Here is a 15721-nt window from a genome sequence, read left to right as displayed (position 1 = left end):
TGTATCTATGTTTTCTTTACCTCAATTTTTAAAAACATGAGTACTGTTTGTTCATTGTGAACCGTGAGCCCGGCCCAATCAGGACATGTGTGAGATTTTCAGTCACATTTCTTATTACCATGTTCGACTCCGAGCGAGCTACACAACTGTTCACATGCGTTGGCAGTATACCTAATAGTTTTAGAAATAACTCCACCTTAATAAACGAGCTGAAAGACTTATGGACCATAGCCACATAACCTGTTTCAGAGAGTCGCTGAAACAACTCCGGATACTGCCAGTATCACTTGACATTCATGAAATACATACCGACGAAGAAACTTTAAACATGCTAAATGGAGAGCAGCAACACATTTTTAACTTAGCTTCCATGCAATTATATTTGCCATTTACTCGTATAACAGATGCAATCAGCAAGCTATGTCAATTATTACAATCATATTGTGGATCCGCAAATTGCTGTTATTAGGGGACTTTATATGCAGAGAGCACTGTTTGTAATTGCAGAAACAAAATTTGTGCAGCGTTTAGCACTTCCCTTCACTCAGTGAGACCAGCACTCGAAAATCGAAATAAAATCACGTTTAACCCTACGCTGCAACCTGATACAGAATGCATTCTCGAGGCATATTTTGAGAACACAGCTTATGTTATTAGTGGACATCTGCGCGTTATGTATTACCATCTATGTTCACATGTTGTTTCTTACACTTTATTGTGCTGAAAATAAATAACTCATTAGACCATCAAAGTAAGTGACCATTTAAAACCACATTCTCTTTTGAGTAATTAAAACTCGACCCAATCATATCACAAATCAATTATAAGAAATCAACATACTTAATGCTTACAGAAGATTTTGCTGCAGAGTGGGGAAAAAACTGAAGCTCCTGTTGCTGGACAGATTTAAATAGTGAGTAGGGCAACACGTGAGAATATTTTAAGAAAAGAAAAATAAATATATCAATTTTCATAAAACAGAATTAAAAGACTACTGAAAGTAAGCTCAACTAAACATTACAAATAGAGTCAGGAAAGGAACTAGACTACAGCAGGTGAACAAGACCACACATAATATTTCGATGTACTTCAATATACCATGAGATGGGGTGATGCTGTTATTTGTGCCTTCCTAATCTAACGTAAGTGAAGTGACATTTTGCCTGTCATGGTAATAGGTCCAAATGCGGTGCTTATTTGGGCAATCTGCATGCTGGTGATACCCTAAACGGGGACCCCTATTATGTTGCTGTGGATCTGGGTGGACATGAGACAAGCTACAAGGTGCATGTGAAATGGGTGGATCTTCCCTCAATTAATGTAGTTCTAGAGAATGGTGATGTGCTATCCTTCTGCAGGGGAAAGCACAGCTTCTTAAAGAATAACCATCATGGATACAAAGCATGACTATTTGAAAGTACTTGGGTACTTGTCCAAGACACACCCTCTTATTTATTTCTCTTTATTTAGCACCAAGGCTTTGCATCCAAGGAGTAAGATCTGGTCTTGTTTGAGGCCATAGCTTTTTAGTGCATTGCGTTGCTAGTGAAAGTCCGATAAATAACTCACTGACCAGCTTTTCACGAGAGTAGAAAGTAACTGACAGCATCTATGAAATCATTTCTACGAATGGTGCTCAAAATGAATGAAGAGGTTCTTGAAGATTGTTGATCTGCGTGGCAATTTTATAGTTGACTTTTAGAATCACTGTGGTATGGAACACCAAACAACCTATAAAGATAGCCTAGTAATATCTTTATTCACAAGTGCAGAATAGGTTTACTATGGGATGGTTTGATTAATTTAAATGCGACCAGTGGTTTGCAAAATGGCTTTATAATGTAACTGGTGGCTTTTCATTTTGTAGACTGCACCAAGAGTGACTTAAGGTATGCAGGCATCAACAATCATAATACAGAGCAGCCAAGAAATACATGTGGTAAAGTCTACAGAAAGGTGAATAAAACAGTAAATCTCAACTAACTGGAAGCCATTGTAAGCAAAAAGACACATATGTAATCAATGAGGCGAAATAGACTTAAATGTAATGAACATGTAATGGCGCCTTATAATTAGCATTTATTATGGTTATTAAAGGCTATGAAATAACATAAATGTTAAATATTTCTGCTTAATATCCTTATTGGACTTATGGTGCCAGTTACCAAAAAATGCATAGTTTTCCAGTCAGACATACTGAGTAGATAACTTCAAAGTCCAGCAAAGAATGATAAAATGTTATGGTAAGATAGATCACCTGAGGACAGAGAGCAAGAACTAAATAGTGACGGATGAAAAGCCTGAATAAATCTCTGCCACTGGTAATTACTTGGGGCACATTCCAGTCCATCATGTGTATGACCACTATGCAAAACAGACAGAGATTCGGCTTATGCCAATCAGTTTCACATTTTTGTTTTTCTAAGTGAAACACCCTAGGGGCAATGGTTGTGCTCAGATGTGGGTCCTATGCTTACTAAGCCACTGAGCTCAAACTGCACCTCCCTGAGGAGATCCTGAAGGCCAAAACCAGTCGGCAGCTGCATAAGCTACAGTCTGAATAGGACCTGTCTAGTGGTTCGGGTTGGGCTGGTCATGCTGGAGCAGTACCAAGATTTATTTGTGAATGGCATGCCTCTTTCGAAAGTAGCACAGTGGGTAAAAAAAGGAGTGGGCTGGAATGCAGCCCTAAGTAATTACTCTGAGTTTAATTCAAGGTTTCCCTCCCTAATATTTTGGTTTTTCTACCTTTTCTTTGATGCAGGGTAATCTCTTCCTTATGAGTTGGCTTTCAAGAGGTTTCCTAGATGCTAGTGCTAAATATATAAACCTGATGCCATATGCAGGGTCTATGAGTGTGATGGTGCCAAATCATTGGTTTCCATCTATAAATTGTTGCAATTGAGGCAGTTCTCCAAGTAAAAATATGAACGAACAATTAGCAAAATTCTTCCAGTGTTCCAAATAATTAGTTAAAAAAACAATTGCTTTATAGTCAACACAAATAACTGGGGTATGCAATTTAACATAGCTTCCTACCATTTTTCAAAATGTATAATCATCTCCTTTCATTAATGCAGTCTCTTCCCTTTCCATGTTGATTGTCAGACACATAATATGACTGAGTATCTTCTTCGATTGGGCAGGATGAGGATACTAAGTGTTACACACATTTTCCAAACATGGGTCTCACAAAACAAAGCGAATCCCTCAGATTATATATGGGATAAAGTACCCAATTCTATACATTATAAGGATATTGCGTCACAGAGGAGTTTCATGACCATATAGACAAACAATGCAGGAGGCAGAGTACCTTTATGGTGTAATGGAGTTCCGAGGCGACTTGGAATATCCTTGTAATGTACAGCAGGGGTTACTTCATTCCTTAAAACACATGGACATACCATCACCCTTCAAACAAACTGCTTACATCCTTGGAGTCTCTCATTTATGTTCACTGCAGACAAGAGGAATAAAAGCAGAATATGTAGTGTGAAATTAATCACATCAAGAAGCAGTACGAACTACTTGCAAAAAGGATAGAATCAGTTTAGTGTAAGTCAAGTTAAAATTGTGGCTCAGACTCTTAAAACAAACATAGATTTTTTCCTACGATTACCTATAGCAGGGAAAAATTAAATATGTTCCAATAAATATCTCATTTGTACTGTTCACTTTTTCTTTTTAGAAAACAATATCAGAAGAAGGAAAAGCCAGTCCTGTTTTCCTGATTTAAACTGTGGCTCTTATACTCAGTGACCTGCTGTTCACCATGGCTGCTGGCTTTTGCAGTAGGCATTGTGATGTCAGTAGTTAACTGTAATAATTTATTACAACTAAGCAGCTAAATGCAGCTAGTGCAGCAGTTTTAATAGACTTTTCTGTTCCATAACACGTTTTTTTTTTCATTTTTAGTAAGTAATCTCATTTTGCTGGACAGCAGCTCTCATTTCTGTCAAACTGGCGTTGGGAGAAAATTGCAAATTTACAAGTCTGTATATAAACAGAATTGTGTCGTCTCTTAAAACTATAGGCAGGAAAAATGGAAATATGCACATATATTATTAATGGCATGTATTTCATTACAGAATATGTCTGTGAGTAAAACTCGTCTTGAGGTAGTTAGCAAAAAGTACTTTTCGATTCTATCAAAGTCAATTGTTAAGGTCGCATTTAGAACTTCACTTCCTTCAACTAGGTGTATCATAGGAAAAAATACTACTACCAAATCCCGTCTTCGCTCTATACAACCTTAACGAGTGGTGTGAATTATACACAATGGTCCTGATCATGAAACATTTTGACTGGCACTACTGCATGTCCTTGTTGCAAGTAAAGCAGTACATGATAAAAAAAACTTTCGTCACCATGTTGCGGATACTTGTAATGTTTGACAAAGAATGTTTTAGCATATTGTTTTGTGTTGCATGCTGTTGTGTTAATGATGTGTTGCTATTCTATCTTTGTGCTGCATGATTACATTGTCTTGTGCTTGATTGTGGTTTTTGTGATGTATTGTTTTGACTATTTTGTTGTATTCTGGTATGTTTTAGTTGTTGCGTTATGTTGCTTTGTGTTATGTTATTGTGCTATTTTTTGTTACTTTATACAAGTCAACAAATGCTGCTACTGTTCTAGCAGAGGCAAGACATTCTTTTGATGTTCCTGTAACACATTGCTATTTACAACTGTCTCAGGTATAAAAGAAGCACTGTTCCAGATCTTCAACTATTTAGGACACCAGTAACACCAAAAGTGTGGCAGAGGCCTTTCTTCAATTAGCACTTCCAGTAATCACTTTATGTGATATGGCCGTTAATTTTTAACTTCACAACAAATACAGATTAATTTGTCGTGTGTACATTTATTAGTACGATATAAAAATATGTTTTCAGGTTTACTTAATAAAAATTAAAATCTTACGTTCACATTGTGTGCGCACTAACAGTCTGCCTCATAAAATGAGTGTGCTCTCTTTCTGTACATCACTGCAATTTTGATAGACCAAGTCTGTCCACCTTTTGGGGTTTCATATGCATTTACATTTGATATACCAATGGCAGCTACCGAAATTGTCATGAAATGTTTCAGGAAGAATGATCGCTGAAACAACAATATTGATGCCGGGTTTAGGAAATGCTATACTAAGCAAGGCTCTCTGGATTACAAACAACACTATCTTCTGAAAAAAGTGTCATAAAATGTATTGATGTACTGCTTACTAGCAATGCTAATGGTTTTGTTAGTCAATCTGCATGGAGCTAACATTCAAGTTAATATCCTCTTCCTTACTACAGGATTTAAACAAGCATTGGCATAGCCAATAGGTCTCGCCTTTCGGACCTTATAAGTGTTTAGCCATGCAACAGTTGATGTTCTTGCAGCAAACAAGGATATTGTGCTGCATAACTAAATACTTATAAGGTTCGAAAAGCGCAACCTATTGGCTATGCCAATGCTTGTTCTGGTTCCTGCTCTTATGTGTGGGCTCGTTATTTTGCTCGGTTTTTACAGACGGCCTGACTTATGCTGCCCGCAGCTGGAGTGGTGGCACGCTAGGTCTGGTTGGAGGAGTGTGGGCATGGATTTCTGCTGTTTGCATTGAACCTTCCACTGCAACCATGTGTAATCCAAAAATAAAAATAAAACTTGTTTCTTTTGGACAAGCACATGATTCTCTTATATTCGAAACACACCATCGTGAACCATAATTTAGGAAACATGCTTTCAATGGAGATGTGCCGTGTAATTTGAGAATCTCTGACACGGAGCAGGGCTTTTAAACTTATATTCAACTCCTGGCGAACATTATTATTAAATATGAAATGAAATGAATATGAAGGGAAGCACTTGAAGCGGGTGGTGGGGGTAGAGGGGCTCTTGATTATGTTAAAAAGTGAAGGGGTGCATGTCGGTCGGTGTCCGGGGATATCTGGAAGCGTGTATGTGTTTTATTTTTAATTGTGTCAGGGTTGTGTGTTTACAAGGTATTTGTGTATGCAGCTGGCGCCGAGCCATCTGCGAGCTGTCGCTGTTTCATTTCGAGGCAGGCTCAGCCGTGGGGGCGCCGCCGACCATGGATGGGCGTGCTTCCTGTCTGCAGAGTTACCCTGGCGCTGCTCGACACTAGTCTGCAGAACAATGTTGTTGTGAGCTTTACTGGGTCCAGGAACAGGGGGATTCTCGACGGACAATCAACTTTAACAGTCTTAACATCCAGGAATGCTCAATCTAAAAGACTCGGTGCTTTTCACAGCGTCAACATTATTACAAACGCTGGCAAAGCAAATATGCCTGTCCTTGGCAACCCAGCAACATTTTTGTATTTCTTTCTTTCCTCTTTGTGCAAAGAAGTCATGCAAATTGCACTAAATAAAGTTAAAGTAATAAACATTCTGTCATCAATGCTTTGAGCACATGTTTTGACCATGTTTGGAAAAAACAAATTAAAAAGTGACTCAATTCAGGAAATTTGATTTTGGTTAGTTATGACCATACAAGTACATATAACAGCTCTTTTAAAGAAAGATTAATCTTAATAAGCAGAGGAAAATCACCTAGAGCTGCGTGAAGAAATGAATCTAAGACTGTTTGGTTATATCCGGTCCTTGAATAACAAGGCATTAAAGCACTTTTGGCTATGAACATTTTGGGAGATTAAAACCACCAGTAGATGAATAGATGAACATTTGTCTTGCTATTTACATATTTCAAGATAAAATATAAAGTGCAATGTGCAGGGCAAGGAACACAAAGAGGAAGCGATGTGGACACTCAGTGTAGAAACAAGCACAAGCGCGCGGCAGCAGGGGGAGGGGAGAGAGGAGGGGGCCTGCGCGATTCACTTGCGGGAGCGAGCGGCTGGTGCCGAGATAATTGATAACATATGGCGCAAGCCGCTCGCTCCTGCAAGTAAATCGCCAGATGTGCACGCGTTGCCATTGAAGGCAATCGAACGCGTGCACGTTTTTGGCTGAAAACCCAAAGCGCTTGCTAAAGGTCTTTTGCCTATGCAGCGCATGCGCGCTGCGTAGGCGAGACCTAAAAAGCGTTCCCTACTCCTCTGCTCACATAGGCTATAACTTGAAATAGCTCTGGTCTACTCAATAGCTCGGTGTCTTTCTGTTTTACAGTCTAAATGAATAAAAACAATATTTCTACTCCACAATCAAAGTCAATCCACTGAAATCAAAGTGAATGAAGTAAACGTTGATCAACAAAAGAATGCGCACATACCTAGATGATATCAGATCCAAAATAGCTAGCGACCAAAACCTGGTGGGCCTTTGAGATATTCCAGTAAGTTATAAAACACATAGATGGGAGGCCTTTTGGAATAAGAGCCACATTTTAAGTTTGGAGAGGCAGCCCTCATATTGAATCTGTAGCAGTGAGACTTCCACATCGCCACCAAATCTAAAGGTTGCTGTCAGTGCGGTGTATACTTCCCCTCAGAGGAATCTCGCTTCTGTGTGGCAAGAGCCAATTGAGCTAAAACCACCACGAGGTGGCAGTTCAGTGGAACTGCCTTTACAAATATGGGTCCTGGAAAAAACCCAAAGTAGAATTCCTTTCCCAGGTCCCACCTACAAAATATTTTTCACACCCTTTAAGTCTTTCCCATTGTGTGGATTACATTTTTTTAATATTCTGAATGCGACTGCCCTGCTGTCAGTGGTGGTCGCGTCCCATCAATGCTGCCAAATAAAGTCTTCCTTTTTTTTAATTTCAGGAGAATTTTATCGAGAATTGTTTTGTCAACAAATGAACAGAGAGAAAGGGACAATCAGAAAATACATGGGTCCAGTTTAAAATACACAGTACAAATGCCCATGGAGGATTGATCGATACCTGAGGGTCTAGATTTACAAAAACAAAATCCAGGAGACAGATGATAAATAAGAGGAAAACATCAAATGGAGAGTCGATAAACCCAAAGAAGTGTAGTATGGCGTAAAAATAAGAGATAGAAGTAAAGTAAAATGAGAAAGATGAAAGGGGGAAAGAGGGGGGCACTAGTAGGTATGGAGACAATCGCATGTACAACTGTGTAAAAACCAAGGAGATCTTAACGAGTTTTAAGTGCAGGTGCAATCTAGATCGTATGTTCCATTCAGTCAAAGGGTTCAGTCCAGGGTTTTGAAAGGTGATGCTAACAGTTTTAAATATCTCTCATATTTGTACCCATGTGCTAAAGGAAAGGTAAATAAGAGTATAGGGGGTAGACAGGAGAGAATCACAGTGGTTTTGTAGTGGCAAAATAGTTATTCAGGGAGTTCCAGGTAGATGTGCTGCTCTTAATCCATGGGGAGTTTTCTAATGAGATGTTATCTGCCCCTCTTAGGAAGGAGATCCAGTTTAGCCAAGGACGGAAGGAGATGGGGGCTGTGTTTTTCCAAATCGTTAGAATAGATTTGCAGGCAGCCATAAGGAGGATATCAATTAGTAGGCTGTTGTTGTGAGATCTGATGTTTGGGTCTAGAATTCCCTTTACTAGTGTTAAGAAAGATCGTTCTAGAGGCAACCCGCAGATGCTTCCAAGGGCAATGCTGCTGGGGACTCCACCACCCCCTGGTGCGTTGTAAATTGGGGGGTTAAGTCCCCTTGAGTCCTGAGGGTCCCTTGGGGCCAACTAGCCCACCAGCTACCTCCAGTAAGCGCCACAGAGCTGCGTTGCAGAGTAGTGTAAAAAGGGGGCGTGGCCTTGGACCACCTCTCTGCAACACAGCTCCCTGGTGCTTACTGGAGGTACCTCGTGGGCTAGTCGGCCCCCAGAGACCCTCAGGATTCAAGGGGACTTAATCCCCCAACTTAAAACGCGCCACAGGGCGCGTTTGCACACTTCTCACATCAGGCCACGCCCCCTCCCTGCACCACTGTGCAAATGCACCCCCTGGAGCGTTGTAAATTGGGGGATGACATCCCCTTGAGCCCTGAGCATCCCTGGGGGCCAACTAACCCACCAGGTACCTCCAGTAAGCGCCACAGAGCTGCGTGGCAGAGTGTTGTAGAAAGGGGGCGTGGCCTTGGACCACTTCTCTGCAACGCAGCTCCCTGGCGCTTACTGGAGGTACCTGGTGGTCTTGTTGGCCCCCAGGGACCCTCAGGATTCACGGGGACTTAATCCCCCAACTTAAAACGCACCACAGGGCGCGTTTGCACACTTGTCACATCAGGCCACGCCCGCTCCCTGCACCACTGTGCAAACGCACCCCCTGGAGCATTGTAAATTGGGGGATTACATCCCCTTGAGTCCTGAGGGTCCCTGGGGGCCAACTAGCCCACCAGCTACCTCCTATTACCCGCTTGTTGCGCAAAGGGGTACGTTATGGTTGGGATCAGAAAGCAGACAACGCTTTCCAAGAACTGAAAAGGCGTTTTACCATAGCCCCGGTTCTGGTGCACCCTGACACCGATCAGCCCTTCGTAGTGGAGGCAGACGCCTCTAAAAATGCCATAGGGGGCGTACTATCTCAACGGAGCACCAGCACAGGACAGTTGCATCCGGTGGCCTTTTACTCCAATAAACTCCAACCAGCGGAATGCGACTATACAGTGTACGTCAGGGAACTCCTAGCTATCAAGACCGCATTCGAGGAATGGCGCCACTTCCTAAAAGACGCCAAACACACAGTAACCATCTACACTGATCACAGGAACCTCCAGTTTCTACGGTCAGCACGTGCCCTCACCGCCCGACAGCTTCGATGGACCCTATTCTTCAATGAATATAACTTTGTGATCACGTTCCGACCCGGGAAAGAAAATGCCAAAGCTGATGCCCTATCACGGCTAGGAGAAGCCAAAAACACCGAGCCTGTTCCCATAATTGCTGAGAAACACTTCCAGGGCGTTGTAACATCCTCGGACTTCCTGACTCAGGTAAAAAAGGACACGAAGCAGTCCAACCTAGAGGTTCTGGCAGAGGGGTGACTTGCGTGGACGGTTTGCTGTTTCATGGAGAACGGTTGTACCTACCTGGGTTGCCCAGTCAGCAAGAAGCAGTCCGTCTGTGCCACGATCATGTCCTATCCGGCCACCCTGGCTATCATAAGACGCTTGAGCTCGTACAAAGACAGTTTTTGTGGCCAACAATGGTGACCGACACGAGAAACCATGTAACTAGCTGTGCCATTTGTCTATTGAGTAAGAACAGGTCAGAGCCTCCTGTTAGTCCTCTACGTTCCATTCCTGTGCCACCGTATCCGTGGCACACCATCTCCATGGATTTCGTGGTGGAACTCCCACTCACCAAGACGGGGCATACCACGATTCTCACCATAGTTGATCACCTCTCCAAGATGGCACATTTCGTACCCTTGTTGAAATTACCCACAGCTGCGGAACTGGCCTTAATCTTCGTGCTCGAAGCGTTCCACCTCCATGGCATTCCATCGGTGGTTATAACAGACCGGGGATCGCAATTTGTGTCCCGCTTCTGGAAGGAGGTGTGCAGGATCCTCGAGATGGACGTGCGCCTGTCCTCAGCGTACCACCCCCAGACCGACGGTCAGGCAGAAAGAACAAACCACACCATGGAACAGTACCTCCGTTGCTTGCTGCTTATGGTTGAAAAAGAATGGTCCGAGGTACTATGGATGGCGGAATACGCATACAACAATGGCAAGCATTCGGCCATCGGCATGTCCCCCTTCTTTTGTCTCCACGGCCGTCACCCTCGCACCTCTGCCTGGGAGGTTCCCCGGGACAGCCAGTTGCCATCAGTACGTTCATATCATGATTCCCTGCGCAGAATCTGGCAGCAAGCACGGTTTGAGTTGGCCAAGGCAAAAGACACCTACAAGGCACATGCTGATGCTCATAGACAGAGGGAGCCCAATTACTGCTTGGGTGACCGGGTGTGGCTGTCTATTCGGCACCTCAACGTGCATGGCCCCAAGAAACTGTTTCCCCGTTTTGTGGGTCCCTTTGTCATTGAGAAGGTGGTCAACCCCGTGGCTATGAAGCTCTCGCTTCCTCCGCACATGAGAATCCACCCAGTCTTCCATGTCTCTCTTCTGCAACCGGTCCGTTCTGGTGGCACTGTTCCCTCTCCTCCTTCTCCGGTGGTGGTGGAGGACCATGTTGAGTATGAGGTCAGGGCCATCTTGGGTTCTCATCGTACCAAGGGTAAGCTTTTCTACCTGGTTGACTGGAAGGGGTACGGACCGGATGAACGGTCTTGGGAGCCTTTGTCCCATGTTCGCCATGCTCCCGTTCTAGTCCGTGCCTTTCATCTGAGTCATCCTTTAAGCCCTCTCCCTGCCTCCCCCTTTTGAGTTTCTGGGGGTGTTGGGGGGGGACCTGTTTTGGGGGGGGGGGTACTGTCGTGTTTCACGGCGCTTGCCGTTCCCCCCGCTAACGCACACACAGAAACGGCCGGGAAACTCACTTCCGGGTGGAGGTTGAGTCCCGGTCTAGTCTTCTGCCTGTCGACGAATGGTCACAGAAGCACTTCCGGGGGAAACGCTTAAACATCGCGTTTCCCGCCGGCTCCGTGCTTCGTATTCTATTGGATTTCCCCCGAGACGCGAGGTGTTGTTCCTGGAGCCGAGAAACGTCAGAAGCGAGCTGGTGCATTCTATGCTGGAGCGCTGCTGGTTGGCCATCTTCCTCACGCTGGAGAACACGTCGAGGTACTACTCCTTCACAAACCTTTGAGCCCTTGTGACGCCAGTGCGTTGAGGGGTTTGCCTGGGGTTCTTCCGCGCAGGAGCGCTTAAGGGTTATTTTGGTTTTACTGCGCAGGAGCGCTTAAGGGTTATTTTGGTTTTTACCGCACAGGAGCGCTTAAGGGTTATTTTGGTTTTACCGCGCAGGAGCGCTTAAGGGTTATTTTGGTTCTACCGCGCAGAAGCGCTTGGGGGTTCACTTGAGTTTCACAGAGCTTGAGCGCTTGTTAGTTCTCCTTGGTTTCTCAGCGCTGGAGCGCGATCCAGGGCAGTTGTGACTTCCGTTTATGGTAACCTGTGCCACGTAGGCATGCCAAAAAAGGGGGGTACCGGGTTTCTAGCACAGGAGTGCTTTACTTTGGGTTTGTCGCATAGTATTTCTACTTCCCATCGCACTGGTGCGCTGAATTGGGAAAGAGCTCCACAGAGTTGGAGCAGTGCTCAACATTACATTTGCCTTCCAGGGATGCCACAGTTTAATTTTGTCTTATTGGTTCTACAATACGCGCAGGAGCGCTTTCCTTTGGTTTGCTGAGGAGCTTGCACAGGCGCACATCACCTGGATTAAACTTTGTTGGAGCTGCACTTATTTCGGTATCCCGTGGTCTGCCGAGCACTGGTGAGTCTCCAGAATTGGGGACAGGGATATTTTCTGTGTGTGTTTTGCGGATCTTGTATAAAGTGGGAGTTGGGGTCCTTCACTGATCTGGGTCTTTCCTGTTTTCCAGTTAGCTCCGAGATACCCTGCACACCAACCCACTACCTTCTTTCTGGCTCCCTTCCCTGCGTCCATCTCATCCCTGCTGGGTCCTACTGTCCACAAGGGTCAGGTGGGTACAGGGGCGGGCGCTCTTGTCGTCTCTGCGGAATTGCTTCACAAGCAGAGGTAATTCTTGTGGGGCACTTGACAGGGAGTCGTTGGAATGACCATATCCTATACTGGGGAAGGTTCATCGATGACTGCCTCATGATATGGACAGGAACAGAGACAGTACTACAGGAGTTTTAGGAGTATCTGAATGGTAATTACATGAATATCAGATTCACCACAAATCACAGTCCAACGAAGATAATATTTCTAGATGTGGAACTGTATGGAAAGGATAATTGTATTCAAAGTAAAATGTATCACAAGCCAACTTCATGTAATACAATTTTGCATGCAAAAAGTGCTCACCCGTGCCACCACGTGAAAGCTATCCCATTTGGGGAAATGATCAGGAGATGCAATTTAAAGAATGCATAAATGATATAGAGAAAAGATTCCTTCGAAGAGGTTACTGTGAACAGGATATACATAAGGCAAAGGACAGGGCACTGAGGACCAAACGCATAACCACTTTGAGACCAATCAAGGTTAACACAGAGTTTGAACAACTGATTAGGATAATTACAGATTACACACCATTTGGGAATATCTTACAGAAAAGCATGAGCAAGCACTGGCATATACTACAAATGGATACAACTTTGGAGAGACACATTGGGGAGCGGCCCGAGTTATCCACAGCAGGCACAACCAGAAACCTGGTTGGACCAGCATTCGAAAGGTTTCTTTAAGTGTGGACATTGTGGGGTGTGCAGGTGTGCCAAGGACAAAACTAAACAATTTCAGATTAACAATGGTACAATGTATGATATTATGACGAACATAACTTGCAGTACCAAGTATGTCATTTATGTAATTGAATGTAAATGTACTAAAATCTATGTGGGAAGCACAATACGTATGTTAAAGGAACGTATGAGTGAACATCTAAGAGCCATCAAAAACAACGACATAAGGTACCCGATTGCGGAGCACGTATACAACTGCGCATCCCAAGATCAGAGTAAAAGTTTTAGCTTCAATGGGATTGAGCATGTGAAAGTGGACCCACGAGGTGGGAATAGAGAACTGAAGCTAAGGAGGCACGAGGCAAGGTGGATTATGCATTTGAGGGCCGTAGAGGACGGCCTGAATTTTGATCAGGAATTACAATATTTTCTGGGGGACTGACCTGTGAAAATAAGAATACCTAATGAATAAATTGGGTTTGGATTGCATAATCTAGTAGAATAAGCAATGATCTTGAGGACTCTGTATGTCCATTTGCGTTTAAATTGGGTAATACCATAATGAGTTTGGAATGGACAAGAGTACATGTACTTGCATAGCACAAGCGGGCGGGGCTATCTAAAAACTATAATAGACCCCTTGGTTCTATTATGTAAGGAGATACATCAAGTTGAGTTAGGACCTGAAGCTGAGTAGTGAGGTTCCTCGCTCAGCTCCCTTTATAAACAAGAGTTTGTATTTCTCTGACATTGTGACGTTACTAGAAATATGTCAGAATATATGAGGTGGATTGTCGTGGTAAGATAGAAGAGAGACACGAAATGGTCGTATCAAATTAAATTATGGGGCAATGTATATTGAGAAAATTGATGAAGAGTAGGTCTCATGCATATATTGTTTATACTCACACGAGATGACACTAGAATAGTAAGGGCAAAAGATTATTAGGGTAAAATAAACACATGAAGCTCGTCACAATGGAGTGATGTTTAACCATGCTAAGATGGCGGCCAAATAAACGGGAACTGGCGGAGTTCGTTTTCAATTTCAATGAACGGATCCCTTAACCACCAAGCCAGAAGCAAGAGAATTGTCGCCTGTACTCGGGTGTCTATGCTTGCAGGAACTAGGTAAGGGAGACTATAATCGCTGATTGTGGATCTATTTTGTAACTAAAGACTAAGTTGGAACCGGGGGAGACTTGAACTGTGATATTTCTCTTTGGTCAGGAAACGGGGGTGACGACCGGAAAAACGAGACAGGCGGCGGTGTGATTGATCTCGGATGAGATGTGAATATAACGGATAGGGATACCGGCAACTTAATGAATGTAATGTTAATTATTAATGATAATAGACTTGGTTATAGACTTGGTTATATATTAAGACTCGATCGTATATAAATTGTATTTCAGATTTTGTGCAATTAAAGCGGAATACTTGGCAGACGATAGACTGATAGAGCTAATTTTGGGATTACACCACGCCAGAGCATAATATCGGAAGGTAAGAGTAAGGTAGCACTATGTGCTATGATATTAACAAAGTCAGTACAAGATATAACAGAATGTACTGATAGGAACATTATGTATTTGTTTAGATTGGGACAAATAGAGATTGCAACGTGCACTTGAAATATAAAGAGGAAGATAAGGAACTTATGGTGGTGATCTACCATTAATGAGGTAGGATTTATATTGGAAGTATTGTGGTTACTGAGCAAAACTTATGCATGGTTGGACCTTCGCCTCACTTGTTCTATATAATAAGAGATTTCTTATTCTACTTGGCTCGATAGGAATTGAACACTAGAAGCCTTAAGGTACCTGCGTCTATTGACGTGGTCTTATATTTATTTATTTTCTTCACATGGGTTGTATAAATATAAGTACACTGTGGTCTCAGTGTGGAGTTTTAGGAATATGGTCACAATTACACAACAAATCACAATAGGGAAATGTATCAATCACTGTATGTAAATGGTATACAATACTGTAGACTGATCATAAGATATGTTACATCAATGAATGAGAAATAATTTTCTACTTGAATGTAAACCTGTATGTTAATGTGGTGCACTTGTTGCAAGCTTGACTAGACTTTCGTGCACAAGGTTGTCGGTAATGTGGGCTCTATAACATTAATCTAATAGCGCTGAAGAATGTGATTGTAAATGCGCACTTTTTATTATTCCCAGCCCTGAGGAAGCCGGTGGTTTTCCTTACCACAGCGAAACGCATTGGCATAAGGGATTGGAGTCTGATGATATTAAAAGAAAAAGAACAACAAGAGCCCAATTGATTATTTCTTGATTTTGCTTCACAACTGTAATTTGATAATATGTGTGCTCCAAAACATTGTTAAAACATTTTGGAATGGATACAGCAACAAGCGGCACTCGGAGCACAAGAATCATGAGGAGCAAGCTGGTGCTCGGGTGCAGTTTCTAATGGAATGAGGGCTGGAAGGGAGGAAGAGCAGGGACAGAC

The 15721-nt window shown here is 43.0% G+C and overlaps 1 protein-coding gene across 10 annotated transcripts in view; it reads right to left on the bottom strand.

Annotated features, from left to right (window-relative positions):
* The window catches only part of CTNND2 (catenin delta 2), a 3222299-nt gene that overhangs the window by 3136531 nt on the left and 70047 nt on the right, over positions 1-15721 (bottom strand). The window contains exon 2 of one of the 10 annotated variants that reach the window (XM_085606756.1): positions 3408-3460. The exons of 8 other annotated variants lie outside the window; for them this stretch is intronic. The gene's annotated coding sequence lies outside the window, so the exon portion shown is untranslated. The remainder of the gene's footprint in view (positions 1-3407; positions 3461-15721) is intronic. One more of the 10 variants, XM_085606757.1, reaches the window with a different exon arrangement.

Source organism: Triturus cristatus, chromosome 5_2, assembly GCF_964204655.1.
Source record: "Triturus cristatus chromosome 5_2, aTriCri1.1, whole genome shotgun sequence".
Classification (NCBI taxonomy): Eukaryota; Metazoa; Chordata; class Amphibia; order Caudata; family Salamandridae; genus Triturus; species Triturus cristatus.
Note: the sequence above shows the minus strand (reverse complement) of the source record. Positions and strands in the feature narration are given on the sequence as shown.